This window comes from Lathyrus oleraceus, chromosome 5, assembly GCF_024323335.1.
Source record: "Lathyrus oleraceus cultivar Zhongwan6 chromosome 5, CAAS_Psat_ZW6_1.0, whole genome shotgun sequence".
NCBI lineage: Eukaryota > Viridiplantae > Streptophyta > Magnoliopsida > Fabales > Fabaceae > Lathyrus > Lathyrus oleraceus.
In genome coordinates, this window is record NC_066583.1 from 460,591,615 (window position 1) to 460,613,462 (window position 21,848).

A 21,848-nucleotide genomic window follows, 5' to 3' on the forward strand; every position below is an offset into this window, starting at 1 on the left:
AATTAAACTTGAATTTAATAGGGTAGGCCTTCTCTATATTAATTTATTGAAATGGCCTTGTGTTTTGAAGAATTTGGAAGCTTAAAAAAGTAGTGTTTTTTTTTTCGTTCTAATGACTAACATTTACAGCTCATAGATAACAAAAAATGCTGCAAGAAATTGTATCTTTGTATGAAGCTCATAGCAATGTCTTGTTATAACTGATATGGCCTTCTCATGATTACCTCAAATAAAAGGACAACCGTTCAATTTTATTCAGCTTCAAAATGTAATTTAAAAAGGTCCTACCGGGAGTCGAACCCAGGTCGCTGGATTCAAAGTCCAGAGTGCTAACCACTACACCATAGAACCAATTTGTGAACAGGAGAAATATAAAGATATTATAACAATAAACGTTAATTAATAGACTAAGCAATGCTAATGATGTTAGAACTTGTATAAAACAATATTGTTGAATCCTTCAAAGCATCTTTGATAGATATATTTTAAACGTGTTGTCAATGGCAGAAGGAAAAATCCACCACCGTATAATAGACACGCTATTGCAGCATCTACATTCTCTTTTTATGCTTCTTACCAGCATCCCAGGAATCACAAAGGTTAACAAGAAACGCTGAGTTCTCAAAAGAAGAAAAAGGTCCTACCGGGAGTCGAACCCAGGTCGCTGGATTCAAAGTCCAGAGTGCTAACCACTACACCATAGAACCAATTTATTTTTTATTCAAATATAAATAAAAGAAACAATAAACAAATACTTGTACTTTTTATAATGATTTCAAGTATAAGCACATAATATGAGAGTAAAGAGATAGAACATTAATAAAACCAATTGTTTCTTTTCAAGGAAACCATACACTTGATATGCTTGTAAAATAATTCCTCTATTTCAAAACTTTAGTACTTGTTTAAGGTATTTGCACATGATTAAGGGATTACTTAATTGATTTGTATAATTACTGAAATATTCCTATTATAATCATTGTATGCTTTAGAAATATTTATGAATAATCTATGAAAAATCAAATTGTATTAATTATATTTAGGGGTATATATGGGAAAAAGGTCAAATATTTGTATTGGATTTTTAAAATTCGAAAAGTCTTAAAACATAAGTAAATTGTTTAATCAACCATAGTTTTGGAATTGAGAGAGTACCTTTCTGAAACCATGATCTTCAAACTGTTTGTCGGATGTGACTCTCATTCCTTTCTAATAGCTCGTCAACCGTGTGCATTTCAAATAGTAGGGGTCCTAAAAATTCAACATTTTCTTTTTGATCCTGATAACTCTACATAGATGATAATAAATAAAGAGTAATATCAACCCAAGCATAACTATCAAACAACCATAATTGTCCGATCAATAAAAGTAAGATTTTTATCATAACTATTTCTAAAGTTACACATATTATTTATGAATTTAATTGAAGTACACTGGCAGTGTAAAAGAATTTTACACCGTCAGTTAATCATGATCGTTGGATATTGAAACAAATTTGATTTTTATTTTAGAAATGTATAAAGTAATGCAAACGGATGATGGTGATGAATCGACAGTGTAAAACTTTTTACACTGACAGTACATAGTAATTAATCTCATTATTTATTGTGTTTAATAGTTGCAATGTAAGTTTTTCTACACTTACAATGTGTCAAAATTAAACTTGTGATACATAAATTCTATTAAAAATAAGTTTTATGCGTATTTCGAATCAAAAACCGAATAAACAAAAATGAATTTTAAAAGTGTTTCAAAACAACAAATTCAAATATGGTCTAGAAATTGTAATTTCCAATTGATACATCTATTATGCAATATTCAGACAAAATCACTTCATTTTCTAATGAAATGTAAATAACACAAACCAAACTAATATGCATCAAAATATATGAATCCATTAACTTGAAAGAGGCTACTACCTTAGTTTTCCCATGAAGAATAGGATTCCTAAGAAGTAGCTCAACAAAGATGCAACCAACACTCCAAAGATCCACGGGCGAATCATAATCTGTCAAACCAAGCAAAAGCTTCGGTGGACGATACCACAAGGTGACAACATGACTAATGAGGAGCTCTTTTTTTCCCAATCTAATGAAGTTCACTAAGCCAAAATACACAACCTTCAATATTCAACAAAATATTTGATTCTTTAATGTTTGGTGCATCACGTCCCGTGAGTGAGTATATACTTAATCTAGATATTAGTCCTCAACGAACACCAAATAAATGGCCAATGGATTTATCTAGGTCAAACAAGGTCGAAGGACCTTAGACAAAAAATTTCACAATTTTTAGAAAGTCAGAAGTATTTTTAAACAATTAAAAATATGCACAAAAACATTTAATTCATGAAAAATACCAAAGTCAATCCAAAAAATAATTTTAATTCAGAATATGGAACAGAAAAATATTTAAAGATTTTTGGTGAAAGTCCCATATTTTTTGAATTAAAAATGGATTTATTATGAAAGAGACACACATGTTATTTATATGAACTTTTTAATCTCATCCATTTATTTTTAAACTAAAGGCTAATAATTATTCTTATAAATCTCTAATAAAAATAACATTCTCATTAGATATGCCCCCATAATGAGACTCATATTTTTATATGAGAATGATAAGAATAATTATTACCTTTAAATTAATATTAAAAAATTTATTTAAAGAACATGTGTGTCTCTTTCACATGAATAATGAATGATGAAAGAGACACACATGTTCTTTATATGAACTTTTTAATCTCATCCATTTATTTAATCTAAAGGCTAATAATTATTCTTATAAATATCTAATAAAAATAATATTCTCATTAGATATGCCCCCATAATGAGACTCGTATTTTTATATGAGAATGATAAGAATAATAATTAGCCTTTAATTTAAAAGTAAACGGTTGAGATTAAAAAATTCATTTAAAGAACATGTGTGTCTCTTTCATATGAATAATGAATGATGAAAGAGACACACATGTTCTTTATATGAATTTTTTAATCTCAACCGTTTATCTTTAAATTTGACATTCTAACATAAACAAGTCAAATTTAGCTCTATGTTAAGCAATCGTAATTAGACTTATGTAGAAGTCAACCTGGCTTCCATTAGAACACGCAATGATGGGGTCTCAACCTCTATTGGGAGCACAAATTCCATGCCATAGACAAGTGAGAAAGGGGTTGCCCCTGTTGAAGTGCGGATGGATGTACGGTACCCATGCAGAGCAAATGGGAGTATTGCATGCCAATCTTTGTACGTCACAACCATCTTCTGAATAATCTTCTTGATGTTCTTATTTGCAACTTCAACAACCCCATTCATCTTTGGTCTGTAGGGAGAAGAATTATGGTGTGCAATCTTGAAGTCTTTGTAGAGAGCTTCAACCATGTTATTGTTCAAGTTTGATCCATTATAAGTAATAATCTTACTTGGCACACCATAACAACATATAATATGATTCTTAATAAACCTCACAATAACTTGCTTGGTTACATTCGCATAGAGTGCCGCTTCAACCCACTTTGTGAAGTAATCAATATCCACCATAATAAAAGGATGTTTGTTCGAAGCTTTGGGCTCAATCATGTCAATCATATAAATTCCCCACATGGAGAAGGGCCATGGAGAGGAAATGACATTCAACAGTGCCGGAGGAACATGAATTTTATCTGCATAAACTTGACACGTGTGGCATTTTTTTACAAACTTGCAACAGTCAGATTCCATTGTCAACCAATAGTAACTTGCTCTCAACATCTTCTTAGCCATAACATGTCCATTGGAATGAGTACCAAAGAAACCTTCATGGACTTCAGTCATCAATAAGTCTGATTCGTGTCTATCCAGGCATCTGAGCAAAACCATATCGAAGTTTCTCTTGTAAAGCACATCAGCATTCAAGTAAAAGTTGCCAGCTAATCTTCTCAAAGTCTTCTTATCTTTCAAAGACGCCACAGGCGGGTAAATTTGACTTTGGAGGAAACACTCGATATCAAAATACCAAGGCTTTTCATCTTTGACCTCTTCAATAGCAAATACATGAGTTGGCCTATCAAGACGCATCACAGTCAAATTGGGAACTTCATTCTAAAATTTCACCATGATCATTGAAGCCAAAGTTGCAAGAGCATCTGCCATCTGATTTTCATCTCGAGGGATATAATGAAACTCAACCTTTGTAAAGAAAGTTGAAATCCTCCTCACATAATCTTTATATGGTATCAAACCGGGTTGATTCGTCTCCCATTCACCTTTGATCTGATTCACAACCAAAGTTGAATCTCTATAGACGTCAATATATTTGATTCTGAGATCAATGGCCTCTTCAAGCCCCATAATGCAAGCTTCATACTCAGCCATATTGTTTGTACAGTTGAAAGTCAATCTTGCTGTAAATGAAAATAGAGTGCCTTGAGAAGTAATAATCACCGCCCCAATGCCATTACCATATGAATTAATAGCTCCATCAAATACCATGCCCCAACGGGAACCAGGCTCTGGCCCTTCTTCAAGCAATGGTTCATCACAATCTTTCATTTTCAAGTATAAAATCTCTTCGTCAAGAATATCATACTGCACTGAATGATAGTCTTCAATTGGTTGGTGAGTCAAATGGTCATCCAAGACACTACCTTTAATAGCTTTTTGGGATCGGTATTCAATATCATACTTAGATAACAACATCTTCCACCGGGTAATTCTCCCAGTTAAAGCAGGCTTCTCAAAAATGTACTTGATTGGATCCATTTTGGATATCAACCAAGTAGTATGATTCAACATATACTGGCGCAGACGCTTAGCAGTCCAAGCCAATGCGCAACAAGTCTTTTCAAGCATAGAATACCGAGTCTCACAGGCGGTGAATTTCTTACTGAGGTACTAAATTGCATACTTTTTCTTTCCAAATTCGTCTTGATGGCCAAGAACACAACCCATACTCTCATCAAGCACAGTCAAATATATGATCAATGGTCTTCCTTCAACAGACGGAGACAGAATCGAAGGCTCAAGCAAATACTATTTGATACTGTCAAACGCTTTCTGGCAATCTTTGGTCCAATCACCAAAATGATCTTTCTGAAGAAGTTTGAGTATAGGTGCACATGTGGCAGTCATATGCGATATAAATCTTGATATATAATTCAAGAGGCCGAGAAAACCTTTGACTTGCTTCTTAGTTTTGGGCGCAAGCATCTCTTGTATTGCTTTGACCTTGGCAGGATCAACTTCAATACCCTTTTCACTGACAATAAAGCCCAACAACTTACCAGAACGAACACCAAACGTACAGTTATTAGGATTCAAGTGGAGTTTATACTTCCTCAAACGGTGGAATAACTTCAACAAATGCTCAACATGTTCTTCTTCATCACTTGATTTGGCAATCATATCATCAACATAAAATTCAATCTCTTTATGTATCATATCATGAAAAAGAGTGGTCATAGCTCTCTGGTATGTTGTACCAGCATTCTTTAAATCGAAAAGGCATCACTCTATAGCAAAATGTTCCCCAGGGTGTAATGAACATGGTCTTCTCCATATCTTTAGGTGCCATCTTGATCTGATTATAACCAGAAAATCCATCCATAAAATAAAAGACTTTGAATTTAGTTGTATTGTCTACCAATATATCAATGTGTGGCAGAGGAAAATCATCTTTTGGACTAGATTTGTTCAAATCTCTATAGTCAACACACATGTGGACTCTTCCATCCTTCTTAGGAACGGGCACAATATTGGCCACCCACTGCGGACACTCGGAGGTAACAAGAAAACCAACATCAATTTGCTTCTGCACTTCCTCTTTGATTTTAAATGCCATATCATGATGAGTTCTCCTTAACTTCTGCTTGACCGGCGGGCATTCTGCCTTCAACGACAATCTATGCTCCGCAATCTTAGAATCCAAACCAGGCATGTCTTGATAGGACCAAGCAAACACATTTGAATACTCTCGAAGAAGATCAATCAACCCCTTCTTAACCTCTGGACACAATTGAGACCCAATCTTGACTTCTTTCACCTCATCTTCGGAACCCAAGTTGACTAGTTCAATCTGCTCTTCAAACGACTGGATGGATTTTTCTTCATGCTCAACTAAACAAGATAATCCATCAGATACTTCTTCATCATCAATCTCTTCCTCTACTTCAAACACAGGGAAATCAAAGTTTGGAGAGGGAGTAGGATCATTGTATTCAATGGGTTTGAGAACTAACCTGCATAATGATTTGATATTTTGATTTTAGAGAAGTGAATTGTGACCAAATATTATGCAGATGGAATATTGTTATTTATTTATGTTTTTTGTGATTACCATTTTCAGAAAAGCAAAAAGTAAAAACAAAACATCATATATGTGGATGAATAAAATTGTATTTTATTGATGATAATAAAGATGCCCAACAATGTTCACTTCTCCCTTAGGCATAGGAGAAGGATTTTTCTTAAAATGAAAAACAAACTACTTAAAGCGATGAATAATAGTAGGAACATCAACAGCAACCCAATTGTTGCAAGTCTGGTCATGCGTCACAAAGTTGGCGCAAGCTTCGCCTTCATCATCAGCATCTTCAATCACAGCAACTGAGTCTTGGTCGTTCCCATGAATGAACCCTCCACTGCGGAAACTTGGTTGCACATCTTCAGTTCTGACGTTGAACGGCCTTGGTTGAAATCCCAATCAAGCCCTATTCTTGTTTTCAGCAATCTCTATCATTTGGCCCTACTGATCAATACTGTCAGCCTCAATAGCCTTTTGTGCATACTTGAGAGAGGACATAGGTGCCCCAGCTTCAACGTAAGAAAAGGATGACAGATGGCTCACTAATAACGCCTTTTCTCCACCAACAACGACAACCTTGCCGTTCTTGACAAATTTGAGCTTTTGATGTAGAGTAGACGTTACTGCTTCTGCTTCATGGATCCACAACCTTCCCAACAAGAAGCTATAGGCCGGATGGAGAATTTATTTAAAGAACATGTATGTCACCGCAATGATAGAGATGTTATTTTTAATTTAAAAGCTAATAATTATTCTTATCATTCTCATATAAAAATATGAGTCTCATTATGGAGGAATATATAATGAGAATGTTATTTTTATTAGAGATTTGTAAGAATAATTATTAGCCTTTAGTTTAAAAATAAATGGATGAGATTAAAAAGTTCATATTGTGAGAGAATTCTTTACCTTGAATTAATTTTTAATGATAGCAAATTGTGTGATCATCATCCAAATGTTGGTTGTGCATTGCATTACATGATACATTTGTGTTTTATTATGTTTTCCATCCCATTCTATTTGTTGCATAACTGTACATATAAACCTACATTGATACTTCCCTTAAAATAACAATTAAAATGCATTTTATGTCAGTATGTATCAATACATAAGCCTCTGCATCGATACATACAGCATGTGATAAATCACAAAACCTTTTTGTTCAGTATGCATCGATGCATACGAGTCATGCATCAATACATGGAAGGCTAAAGACTCTATGCATCGATCCACACGATCCTTGCATCGATACATAACCAATTGAAACAGCCTGTGTATCAATACATGCGCATTAGGCATCGATACACACTAGTGAAATAATCACATGCATCGATACATACGAATTATGCATCGATACATGATTAATAAATTTCTCCAAAAATTCACATATCTTACAGTATGCATCGATACACACTCTTATGCATCAATACATAAAGCTGTTTTATGTTATAACAGTAACTGTTTTGCAGCATATATAAGACAGGTTATGACAGCAGTGAAAGATACAAATCCATTGAGGGAAAACAATTGAACACAAGATCAAAAGCAGTGTTGGAGCAATTGTTTGAGAGCAATTAGAAACCTGAAAGAGACTTCATCTTCTTCATCTTCTCAATCACTTTTCTTCAAGAACATTTACACATAACCATTCTTGTTCTTTGGATTAAAGAAGCATCGAGATAACGTTCAGTGGTACGATCAAGGATCTAGCTGTGGTTTGCAGTGGAACGATCGAGGATCTAGCTGAGTTGAAGATTGAAGGTGGTTTCTAGGAAAAACCTACTGGTTTGTCCTTCAAGAACTGGAGTGTTCTTGAGGGTTTGGGAGTCACGTTTGCAGAACATATTCAGCCGCAGCGTTGCGTTTGGAGATCGGGGGATTTCGCAAGCAGGTCGTGGAACCGGTGAATTGTTTGCAATTTCGTGCAGGAAAATCTTGATCGTGCTCAGATCAAGTGAAGGTTCATACAAGAAGAAGTTCTTAGAGTTTAGAATTCTGTCTTTGTATCATAACCTTGTATCAACGGATTCGGCAAAAATTGATAATCAAAGTTCTCAATTTCATTTGAAATTGAGAGGGAGACGTACCCACACGCGAGGACGACGTGGGGAACTTCCTTACCAAATCTCTGCGTATCGAATTCTTACCTTACTCCTCTTTACGTTTTTCAAACTGTTTTTGCAATTTCAGTTAGTGTGTGGTGATTGTTCCTTTTGCAAGACAGCAGTGGCAAGAAAACTTTTAATCAAACTCCATTGCTGTTTATCATCTATCACACACACACCAACTGTTTGATAAAACGGTTAGCTAGATTTTATTCATTGGAAATAGACTTTAATGATAAGTGCATTCAATTAGTTAACATTCTGGTGTGAATTGTTTCTGTCATTCTCATTAAAATCCAGCAATTAAACTTGTGTGTCCGGCTTTCTAGTAGCGGTTCAGAATAGACGGAAGTCGATTCGGGACTGATTTTTCCGCCAACTTTGAAAACTCTGATAAAATTTCAAATCCGTTAAATTTCAAAGAGGTGATCTATTCACCCCCCCTCTCGATCACTAGCCACACCGTCTAACAAGTGGTATCAGAGCGCCGGTTCGCTGGTGCTCTGTGGCTGCCTGTAACAGTATGGATTCTGAACCAAAAGGGGCGTATAATAGAGCGCCTATTTTCAACGGTGAAAATTATGGCTACTGGAAAGACTGCATGCGAGTTCATATAAATTCTGTGGATAGGCTAGTATGGGCTGCCATTGAAAACGGTCCGTTTCAAATTACTATGACTAATGCAGCTGGCGCCATAGTACCTAAACCAGAAGATGATTTGAATGAGAAAGATGAGAAAAAGTGGTCGTGTGATTGGAGAGCTCGAAACATGTTAATTTCAGCACTTGGTGTTGATGAGTATTATCGAGTATCCCATTGCACGACAGCTAAAGAAATGTGGGACGCTTTAGAAGTTGCCCATGAGGGTACTACTGAAGTAAAACAGTCCCGCATTAACACACTCAATCAAGAGTTTGAGCTCTTTCGCATGAAACAAGGAGAATCCATCTCCGACATGCAAAAGAGATTCACTCATCTAACTAACCGATTGAATGCTCTTGGAAAACCTATTTCCAATGAAATTGCTACTAATAAAATTCTCAGGTGTCTTAGCAGGGAGTGGCAACCTAAAGTAACAGCAATCAAGGAAGCCAACGATCTAACAAGACTTACGATTACAACTTTGTTTGGAAAGCTGGAAGAACATCAGCAAGCATTGGAAAGTCTTGAAAAATATGAGAACAAAAGTAAGAAGGAAAAGGAGAAGAAAAGAGACAAAGAGGGAGAGAAGAAGCCAATAGCTCTTGTGGCCTCTAGCTCTAAGTCCTCACGAAAAGAACAAAGCGACAATGATTCAATTAGTGACAAAGACTCGGATGATGAGGAAATGGGACTGTTTGTAAGGAGATACAATAGATTCATTCGAAAGAATGGAGTCAAGCATTCCGACAAAAATCTCATGAAGTTTCGAAAACAATCTACAAATTCGAAACAAGAAGAGAACAAGAAGAGTAGAGGAAGAGGATCCTGTTTTAATTGTGGTAAATCTGGACACTATAAAACGGATTGCCCTATAAAGTATAAGGATCAAAGAAAGGATTCACCAAAAGGGTACAGCAAACAAAGAAGAGCGTACATTGCATGGGAAAGTGATAGCGATTCATCAAGCACACAAAGCTCAAGTGATGATGATGAAGCAGCAAATCTGTGCCTTATGGCTCACACAAAAAATTTGTCCTACCACAAGAAGAAAAACAATGACAAAAAGGTAAAACAAGCCTACTACAATAATTTCTCTTCTATGTCTTTTTTGGAACTAAAAATAGCTTTTGAAAAACTGCATAACGAAGCTGTAGATGCTTTTAAAAGACTATCTTCCGACAAACATATTTTTTCATTTCTGGAAGGTAAAGTAAACAAAGCTGAAATTGAGTTAGAAGCGTTGAAAGCTAGTATTGCAGAAAATTCAAAAAATATTGACATTGACGGATGTAGTAGAGTTAGGTATTGTGACGCTTGTTATATTTGGCAAAAAGAGGTAAACACTCTTAAGGTCAAATTAGAGAAAGCGCTACAACCTAAAGTTACTTATGTCGTTGACCCCAAGTTGTTTAAGAAGTCATTGAATCCTCCATATGCTAAATACTCTTTTATTCTAAAGGATTCAATGAACAAGAAACAACAAACACATCATCATGGTTTATGTCATTATTGTTGCCATGCTGGCCATACCATTGAGAAATGCAAATTTAGGAGATTTCTTGTCCCTAAAGGCATTTATCAATGGAAGCCAAAAGGCAACCATGTTAGCACTTACCCACTTGGACCCAATGAAAATTGGGTACCAACTTCTCTCTTTTGATGTTGTAGGATGAGTGCCTTGCCTCCGCAGATAGAAGGTGGTTTCTTGACAGCGGCTGCTCGAGGCACATGACCGGTGACATATCGCTCTTTATAGACTTCAAGGCAAAGAAGAAGGGATATGTCACTTATGGAGACAACAACAAAGGAGCTATACTCGGCAAAGGTAGTGTAGGTAATCCCTCCACCACTACTATTTCAAATGTCCATTTAGTTGAGGGACTTAAACACAATTTGTTAAGCATAAGTCAACTATGCGACATGGGCTATAAAGTGTCGTTTACAAAAACTTGCTGCATAATTGAACATGTTGAACAAAACATTGTGTTTAAGGGTGTAAGAGTAAACAATATCTATATGCTTGACTTGTTTGATGTACCTTTAACAAATACTAAATGTCTAGTCACCTTGAATGATGATTCTTGGCTTTGGCATAGACGTTTAGCGCATGTTAACTTCGATTTGCTAAATAAGGTTGTATCTAAGGATCTAGTAGTCGGTCTACCAAAAATAAAATTTTCAAAAGACCACCTATGTGACGCGTGCCAAATGGGAAAGCAAACAAGGGTGTCTTTTAAATCTAAAAATGTAATTTCAACTTCACGACCCCTTGAGCTTCTCCATATGGACCTCTTTGGACCTTCTAGGACAAAGAGCCTAGGTGGAAATTACTATGGCTTTGTAATAGTTGATGACTACTCTAGATTCACTTGGACTATATTCCTTCATAGCAAAGATGAAACTTTTTCTGCTTTTAAAAATTTTGCAAATCTGTCCCAAAACAAAATTAATTCCAAAATAGTTACAATTCGTAGCGATCATGGTGGTGAGTTTCAAAATTATCACTTTGAGAAGTTTTGTGACAAGCATGGTATTGAGCATAACTTTTCAGCCCCTCGCACTCCACAACAAAATGGCGTTGTGGAGCGTAAAAATCGTGTTTTAGAGGAGTTGGCAAGAACAATGCTCAATGAGGGTGGATTACCAAAATACTTTTGGGCTGATGCTGCCAGCACAGCCTGTTATGTTCTAAACAGAATCTCAATTCGCCCTATTTTAAACAAAACTCCTTATGAACTTTTGAAAGGAAGAAAACCAAACTTGTCACATCTTCACGTATTCGGTTGTAAATGTTTTGTTTTGAATAACGGTAAGGAAAACATTAGGAAGTTTGATGCAAAAGCGGATGAAGGTATCTTTCTTGGTTACTCACTATCAAGTAAAGCATATAGAGTGTATAATAAGCGTTTACTTACTGTTGAAGAATCTGTTCATGTTTCTTTTGATGAGTCTTATCCGAAAAATGTCGGAAAAGGTATTTCTTTTGATGACGCAGGTGTATCTACAGAAGACATACTCAAGGAAGTTGTTGAGGAAACTGATCAGTCCAAAACAGCTGCCCATGAGAAGGAGGAAGATACTAGTCATGAAGAAATTGAGGAAGAAAAGACAGCTGAAGTGAATGATCTTCCAACAGCTTGGAGATCCTCAAAAGACCATCCCATTGACAACATCTTGGGAGACATTTCAAAGGGAGTAATGACTCGTTCTAAGATAAGTAATTTTTGTTCTCACTTCGCGTTTGTTTCACAAGTAGAACCTAAGAATGCCAAAGAGGCCTTGATTGATGAATTTTGGCTAATGGCCATGCAAGAAGAGCTTAATCAATTTAAAAGAAATGACGTGTGGGAACTTGTCCCTCGTCCGCGAGATCATCATATCATAGGCACTAAGTGGGTTTTTAGGAACAAGCTTGATGAAAACGGAGTGATTACTAGGAACAAGGCACGTTTAGTAGCACAAGGGTATAACCAAGAGGAGGGCATAGACTATGAGGAAACTTATGCTCCAGTTGCTCGCCTTGAAGCTATACGTCTTTTGCTTGCCTATGCGTGTTCTAAGGATTTTAAGCTTTACCAAATGGATGTAAAGAGTGCCTTTCTTAATGGTGTCATAAATGAAGAAGTATATGTTTCACAACCTCCCGGTTTTGAAAATGCTGAAAATCCAGATCATGTTTACAAATTAAAACGAGCTTTGTATGGTCTTAAACAAGCCCCTCGGGTTTGGTATGAAAGGCTTAGCAAATTCCTAATTGATCATGGATATTCAAGAGGTAAAGTGGACAATACTCTCTTTATTAAACACAAAGGGAAGCACATTCTTTTAGTTCAAGTTTATGTCGACGATATCATATTTGGTTCAACTAACATACACTTGGTCGAAGAATTTTCTAAGGTTATGCAGGGTGAATTTGAGATGAGTCTAATGGGGGAGCTGAACTACTTCCTAGGACTGCAAATAAAGCAACTTGATGAGGGTACAGCAGTATGTCAAACAAAATACTGCAGAGAACTACTCAAGCGCTTTGGAATGAATGACTCAAAATCGATTGACACCCCAATGCCTACCAACGGAAATCTAGATAAGGATGAGCACGGTAAGTGCGTAGATGTCAAAAGGTTCAGAGGTATGATTGGATCTCTCTTGTATCTTTCTGCTTCTAGACCTGACATCATGTTTAGTGTTTGTATGTGTGCACGCTATCAATCAAATCCTAAGGAATCGCACCTAAAAGCGGTGAAGCGCATATTTAGATATCTTCACGGAACACCTAAATATGGGCTTTGGTATTCCAAAGGAAGTGATTGTAGCTTAGTAGGGTACTCCGATTCTGATTTTGCTGGCTGCAAATCAGATAGGAAAAGCACAAGTGGTACATGTCACCTGTTTTCAAACTCCTTGGTCAGTTGGCATAGCAAAAAGCAAGTTTCTGTGGCTTTGTCAACTGCAGAGGCAGAATACGTTGCAGTCGGTAGTTGTTGCGCTCAGATTTTATGGCTGAAACAACAACTACAAGACTTTAACATTCAACTCAAACGTATTCCTATCAAATGTGACAACACTATTGCCATAAACCTTACTAAAAACCCTGTTTTACACTCACGCACTAAACACATAGAGATTAGACATCATTTCCTTCGTGATCATGTTGAAAAAAAAGACGTTGTCTTTGAGCACGTTGATTCCAAAAATCAGCTTGCTGATATTTTCACTAAACCGTTGGCAACGGAACCTTTCTTCAACATTCGTCGCGAATTGGGAATCTTAGATCTTTCTCAATTGATGTCATAAGCATGTTACCTCTTAATTATATTATGCCTCACCATGCTTGATAAGAGCTGTTTTAGATGTCAATTATCCATCACAAGAGTTCTCCAACAGAGGTAATATCAATCCTTTCTACAATTTTCTTATTGCTAAGTGATTGTGTATGTTAGAACAAATGTTCTTACTCTAGTTGATATAAAATTTGATTGCATATACTCCTTGTCTATATTGTGTGCACATTAACAATCTGACTTCTGAATCTCTGTTGAGCATAATCATCATGACATAGTGCATAATGCATATTCATACTGCATTAAAATTCATTAAAAGCTAGTTCAGCATCAGTATGCATCGACACAAACGAAGCATGCATCGACCCATACATTCTGAAATTCAAATTTTTTAAAAACTGCTTCAGGATGCATCGATGCATCCATCGCATGTATCGATACACATACCAATTGTGAATGTTTGGCATCGACGCATGACCATCTACATCGATACATACTGATGCTATCTGAATTAAATGCATTTCTTTCTCTCTCATGCATCGACACATCAGCCAATCATATCACTTCCTATCTCAAGACTTCATATCATCTGCCCACAAAAACCCCAAAACCAGTGGCTAACCCTAATCCTCCTCATCTTCACTCTCTCTCTAAAACCCTAAATCTCACATCACCATGCCTCCACGCATTATTCCAGTCAGAGCCAAAGGAAAAGGAAAGGGAAAGAAAACAGCCGGTACATCTCAGTAACCACCAGACGTTCCTTCAAATGCCTTAGAGCTACTTCATCCTGCTGTTGCTGCTGAATTTGAGGAATCCTTCAAGACAAGGTTAGTCATGAAACCTCACGTCTTTGATAAAACAGATGCTATTCACCTACACCTAAATGAAGTGGTTGAACTCTTACATGCACAAAGACTTGGGTCGTTTCTGTCCACAAAGGATGATTATCATGAGGATTTCATTCGGATCTTTTATGCTGGCTTACAAACTGGTAGAGGCTATATGTTCCGGTGTTCTATCGGAGTCAGAACATATACCTTTGAAGCCTCTGATTGGGAAATGGTATTTCAAATGCCGCCTCCGTCGATGGCTTTCAAGTGCTGGCATGACCTGCATTTTGATCCTGAATTTGACATGAAGGACTTTACTCCATCTATCCTAAAGATAGACAGACCGTTGAGTGATGATGAACACGTCACGTCTGGAATGATCAAGCAAACTCCGCGTATTCTTCACTGGATTATTACACATATTCTGCGTCCAACAAACAGTGGACATTCGCGGTTGGACAGGCCCTGCATACATCTTCTCTACATTTTGCAAAATAAGGTGCTCTTAAATTGGGCTAATTACTTTGTAAAACGTCTATTTTTCGTGCGAGACAGCTCCAAGAATGTGGCTCTAGGTTATGCCTCTCAAATAATGAAAATTCTTAAGTTTTGGAAAGTTGCAATACCTATTGTTCCTCTCCTATCTCCATCTGCTGCTCAAGAGTTTGACTCTGCCACTCTATCGCATATGGGATATCGGTGGGACAAGGACCGCAAATGTTTCTATTTCTTCGAAAGAAAATCCAAAACCAGAATTTACAACTTTGACGTGCCCTCGGAACGCATCCATGTTGCTGAAGATCAGCCTGATGAAGAAATGCAGGATGCGGCTGAAACAGATACACCACAAGCTGAGGTCAATGCTGGTTGGGGTGATTGGGCGCCACGAAGGTGGTCTCCTACCAACTATGTACCTGAACCTACAGCCCCTCCATTCTCCGGTGGTACTTCAGCCTCAACACCAAATGCGGACATCACTCATATGCTTCAACAGATGGAAATTGTCAACAAAGAATGCCATGAAGAAGCACGGTACTGGCATGTTCAACAATCTGAATGGCACAACGAGCATCGGGACTGGCATGATGAGCATACACGGATGTATCAGAATCAACACGCTTGGCACCAAGACTTGGTTAAATGGCATCAGGTTTTCTACAACGAAATGTCCGGCTTTATGGACGACTGCCGTGAAAATCCTGGTATTATGGACAGCTTTAGAAGCATTGAAGTTCAGAACCGATTTAGGCAATACTCCTTCATGGGCCAAAATCCAGACACAATGCCTCCTCCTCCGCCTCCGCCAAGCTACAGAGATCCTGACAGACATGATGAGGAGTCCTGTGGTGGCCACAATCCAAATTAACCAACCATCTTTTCATCTCACTGCATTTCATTTCATATTGCTCAAGTTTTATTTTGTTGCACAATATATGGTTTAGCTTATGTAACTCTTAAACTCGCCCGTGTCTTTAAAATGCTTTTCTAATTCTGTTTATCTCTATTGTTATTGCCCTTATTCGTCATTCTTTGTGAATGATTCTTTACTTTGAAGCTTCATTCTTTGTGATTGATAGCCTGTCATCCATTTTTTGCCATGTCCTGCTACACTATGCTACCTTGATAAATCTGTTTCTTCCTCTTTTTGATGTTGACAAAGGGGGAGAAAATGCAGATATGCACAAACTCAGGGGGAGTATCACACATCTTGCCAAGAATTTGCCATCATCAAAAAGGGGGAGTTTGTGAGAGAATTATTTACCTTGAATTAATTTTTAATGATAGCAAATTGTGTGATCATCATCCAAATGTTGGTTGTGCATTGCATTACATGATACATTTGTGTTTTATTATGTTTTCCATCCCATTCTATTTGTTGCATAACTGTACATATAAACCTACATTGATACTTCCCTTAAAATAACAATTAAAATGCATTTTATGTCAGTATGTATCAATACATAAGCCTCTGCATCGATACATACAGCATGTGATAAATCACAAAACCTTTTTGTTCAGTATGCATCGATGCATACGAGTCATGCATCAATACATGGAAGGCTAAAGACTCTATGCATCGATCCACACGATCCTTGCATCGATACATGACCAATTGAAACAGCCTGTGTATCAATACATGCGCATTAGGCATCGATACACACTAGTGAAATAATCACATGCATCGATACATACGAATTATGCATCGATACATGATTAATAAATTTCTCCAAAAATTCACATATCTTACAGTATGCATCGATACACACTCTTATGCATCAATACATAAAGCTGTTTTATGTTATAACAGTAACTGTTTTGCAGCATATATAAGACAGGTTATGACAGCAGTGAAAGATACGAATCCATTGAGGGAAAACAATTGAACACAAGATCAAAAGCAGTGTTGGAGCAATTGTTTGAGAGCAATTAGAAACCTGAAAGAGACTTCATCTTCTTCATCTTCTCAATCACTTTTCTTCAAGAACATTTACACATAACCATTCTTGTTCTTTGGATTAAAGAAGCATCGAGATAACGTTCAGTGGTACGATCAAGGATCTAGCTGTGGTTTGCAGTGGAACGATCGAGGATCTAGCTGAGTTGAAGATTGAAGGGGGTTTCTAGGAAAAACCTACTGGTTTGTCCTTCAAGAACTGGAGTGTTCTTGAGGGTTTGGGAGTCACGTTTGCAGAACATATTCAGCCGCAGCGTTGCGTTTGGAGATCGGGGGATTTCGCAAGCAGGTCGTGGAACCGGTGAATTGTTTGCAATTTCATGCAGGAAAATCTTGATCGTGCTCAGATCAAGTGAAGGTTCATACAAGAAGAAGTTCTTAGAGTTTAGAATTCTGTCTTTGTATCATAACCTTGTATCAACGGATTCAGCAAAAATTGATAATCAAAGTTCTCAATTTCATTTGAAATTGAGAGGGAGACGTACCCACACGCGAGGACGACGTGGGGAACTTCCTTACCAAATCTCTGCGTATCGAATTCTTACCTTACTCCTCTTTACGTTTTTCAAACTGTTTTCGCAATTTCAGTTAGTGTGTGGTGATTGTTCCTTTTGCAAGACAGCAGTGGCAAGAAAACTTTTAATCAAACTCCATTGCTGTTTATCATCTATCACACACACACCAACTGTTTGATAAAACGGTTAGCTAGATTTTATTCATTGGAAATAGACTTTAATGATAAGTGCATTCAATTAGTTAACATTCTGGTGTGAATTGTTTCTGTCATTCTCATTAAAATCCAGCAATTAAACTTGTGTGTCCGGCTTTCTAGTAGCGGTTCAGAATAGACGAAAGTCGATTCGGGACTGATTTTTCCGCCAACTTTGAAAACTCTGATAAAATTTCAAATCCGTTAAATTTCAAAGAGGTGATCTATTCACCCCCCTCTCGATCACTAGCCACACCGTCTAACACATATAAAGAACATGTGTATCTCTTTCATCATTCATAATAAATCCATTTTTAATCCAAAAAATACGGGACTTTCACCCAAAATATTTAAATATTTGTTTGTTCCATATTCTGAATTAAAATTATTTTTTTGATTGATTTTGGTATTTTTCATGAATTAAATGTTTTTGTGCATATTTTTAATTGTTTAAAAATACTTCTGACTTTCTAAAAATTGTAAAAAGAAATTGTCTAAGGTCCTTCGACCTTGTTTGACCTAGGATAGATTCCTTGGCCATTTATTTGGTGTTTTAAAGGGATTTGAGGTTTTGTCCAAATTAAAATGCATTTTAATTCAGTTTTAAATTTATTTTTAATTGATTAAATGTTTAAAAATTATGTTAAGCTATTTTTATGGTCTTGTGAAGTTTGACTTTCTGTTTAGGCCTTGATCATAATTGATTTGACCTTTGTTGGATCAAAACCATTGGATTTAGGGGATCGATGAAATGTACATTTCATCTCCCAAAATGAATATATGGTTTTTATTTGATGAAATTCCTCTCATGACCAATTTATGTTTCTATCTTCCCCTCCCTCTTTATCTTCATCCCTATTCTTTCTCATTCCCTCATTTGACCAATGAAATCTCTAATTTCTAAATGCTAATTGATTCATCAATGACCTTATGTTAGATGAATCTATACAAGTACTTTATGCAACGCCTCTCTGTGTGCTTCAGAATTCATTAACAAAGACAGTACTGAAACCTTTGATGGAGTTTGGAGCAGCTGTTCCACCATATTAAACTCACTCCTCTTAATCAACTTCAAAACTTCATCATCATCATTAGGCTTCAGCTTGCTGGATTCACTAGACTGACACACTAGAACACTAACTGGATTCCCCACAGGTACATCCACCTTCTTACTGATTGAAACATCCTCTACCTCCTTTGGAAAGACCGGACCAAATACACGACCTCTACGGGTCACCTTTGCAATACTCAACTATATTTACCGTAGAATCTGCTATGGGTAACGGAATTTCTTGGCCATTTTCCACCATTGTGGCATTATACTGATAAGGCACAGCTTTATCGGATGTGTACAGGACAGGGTCTGCTAACCGTATTGCTAACTCCGATAACGGTCTATTAACGATGTTGTTGTTGCTGCTATCAAACTGGATTACTACCCGCTTAGGGGTCTTGAACACATGGACAATCACATTGACATCATCTATATCCCTTGACTGTTGAATCTGGATTACATTCTCGTCCATCAATTTCTGGACATCCCTCTTGACGATCATACACCCACGGGGGTTCACACTACAGATTGCACAACCATCATGGTCATGCTCACAATCACTGATTAAACACAATGTTCTGTGCATCTCCACCAAAGACCTACGGATATGTCGTATATCAAAGACTCAAACATTTCCTGGACAACAGTCCACCATGTTGACAGTAGCATTACCATGAGCAGGCAATGGATTAGCTTTCACATTAGACGCACGGTCCTCAAAGTACACCATACCACTCTTCACAAGCTCTTGTACTTCATACTTCAACGGGTAGCAATTCTCGATGTCATGGCCAGGGGCTCCCTGGTGAAAGGCATAACGGAGTTCAGGTTTGAATCACCATGGAAGTGGCTCAGGAATTTGAGGTGGATTTCTAGGTTGAAGTAGGTTCTTGAGAACCAAAGATCGATATAATTCTGCGTAGGACATAGGAATGGGGTCAAAAGAGACCTTGTTCCTCTCAAAGTTTTGTGGTTGATTATTGTTGTTGTTGTAGTTGGTTCTTTGTTGCGGTTGTTATTGACGTTGTTGTTGAATCATAACAGATTGATTGTTGGAATTATTGGAGGATATAGAAATTACTGAAGAAACTTGATGTTGATGCTGATGCGGTTGAGAACTCCTTTTGACATGAGGCCTTCTCTGCCTCCCCACATATACTGAATTGGTTTCCCCCTCCTTCCTCTTGGAGAAACCACTCCCATACTTCTTACTGGACGACGCTTCTTCCTTAAACAAACGTCCTTCACGGACTCCCTCTTCTAACCTTATCCCCATGTTTACCATTTCAGTAAAGTCACTGGGGGCACTGGCAATCATACGTTCATAATAAAATGAACTCAGGGTCTTCAGGAAAATCTTTGTCATCTCCTTCTCTTCTAATGGAGGATTAATCTAAGCAGCAAGTTCCCTCCACCTCTGAGCATATTCTTTAAACGTATCCTTCTCCTTCTGAGACATACACCTCAGTCGGTCTCTATCAGGCGCCATATTGATGTTGTATTTGTACTGCTTAACAAAAGCTTCACCCAAATCGTTGAAATTACGGACACTTGCACTATCTAGCCCCATATATCATCTCAGAGCAGCACTAGTCAAATTATCTTGAAAGTAGTGAATCAGCAACTGATCATTATCTGTTTGAGTTGACATCTTCCTGGCATACATAACAAGGTGGCTTAATGGACAAGTATTTCCCTTATACTTTTCAAAGTCCGGGGCTTTGAACTTCATCAGGATCTTCATATTCGGCACCATGCAGAGCTCAGCAACACTCTTACCAAACAGGTCTTTTCCTCTCAATGTCTTCAACTCCTTTCGCAGCTCAAGGAGCTGATCCTTCATATCATCCATCTTCTCATATAAGTCTAGGCCATTAGATCGCTCAGAATGGTAGAAAGTGTTGTCCTCAACACGAGGCAAAGATGAATAACTAGAGGAGGCACAAACATGACTGGGCTAGATGCCGACATAGAAACAAAAGTGGGTGAAAACCGTTCAGGAATAAAGTTTGGTGGAAATCTCCACTGGAATCCAGCAGGCATGAAAGGACCAGATTGACTAGCAGCAACGGGAACAGTTAAGGTAGCAACCTCAGAAATGACAGTCCTCTGGGGAGGAGTTGCGGGAGTTGGTGAAGACTGATTCTGCGCAGCAAGAACAAACTCCATCATGGCAGTCAACCGTGAAATCTCATCCTTTAGCTCTTTGTTCTCTTATTCCAAATGCTCCATAATATTGGGTTGATTGGCGCGAGTGTTGTATCGTTGAGTCAGCTTGGCTGAAGCACAGAAGAATAATCAATAAGACATCTAGCGGAAGAAAACCTGATATGCAAATGATGCATGAAATGCAACGTTTTTGTTTATTTTTAATTTCAAGGAACATATGAAGTTCTATTTTCAAGTATTAAATAATAACAACAGTAACAATTTGACCATAAAAATCTCCTTTATTCATAAAATTTGGAAGGATTACACTGAGTACAATTTTAGAAACCAAAGTACAAATACAAGAGAAAAGGAAACTGATCATCCTAAGGGTCCGCTAGCAACAGTGCCAGGTAATCCGGCTGCGGGCGCGTACTTCCTTCGGATGCGTCGAATCTCAGACTCAAAAGATGTCTTCATCTGAGCCTTCTCAAGGACAAGCTGATCAACAATCTTCTTCCAAGCACCGGAAGTCTGAGGCATACTAGAGGAAGATGGACCCTCTGGCTCTCTCTGTCTTTTTACTGCTTGATCTTCAAGAAATTCAATAAGTGCATCCTTGTCCTTTGACTCAAGCTGCAACTCGTCATGCTTTCGGCTTAAAGCATGGAACCGTTATTCCCACATATCTATCTCTTGCTTCATCTTGGTGAGTGCATCTTCCAACTCCTCTATATCTTGGTTAGGGAGAGTTGATGGCTCAGCCACAACCAAAGACATAGGTCTTTCATAAGCATATGACATCTTCAGCTTCAAAGCTCTCTTCTTCACCCAAATA

The 21,848-nt window shown here is 37.4% G+C and overlaps 2 non-coding genes across 2 annotated transcripts; both read right to left on the reverse strand.

The window, feature by feature from the left end:
• Positions 1 to 279: 279 nt before the first annotated feature.
• Positions 280 to 351, reverse strand: TRNAQ-UUG (transfer RNA glutamine (anticodon UUG)). Its single transcript has one exon. It is a non-coding gene; the product is annotated as a tRNA-Gln (tRNA).
• A 284-nt stretch (positions 352 to 635) lies between these two features.
• On the reverse strand, positions 636 to 707 carry TRNAQ-UUG (transfer RNA glutamine (anticodon UUG)). The gene has a single exon. It is a non-coding gene; the product is annotated as a tRNA-Gln (tRNA).
• Between the last annotated feature and the right edge of the window lie 21,141 nt (positions 708 to 21,848).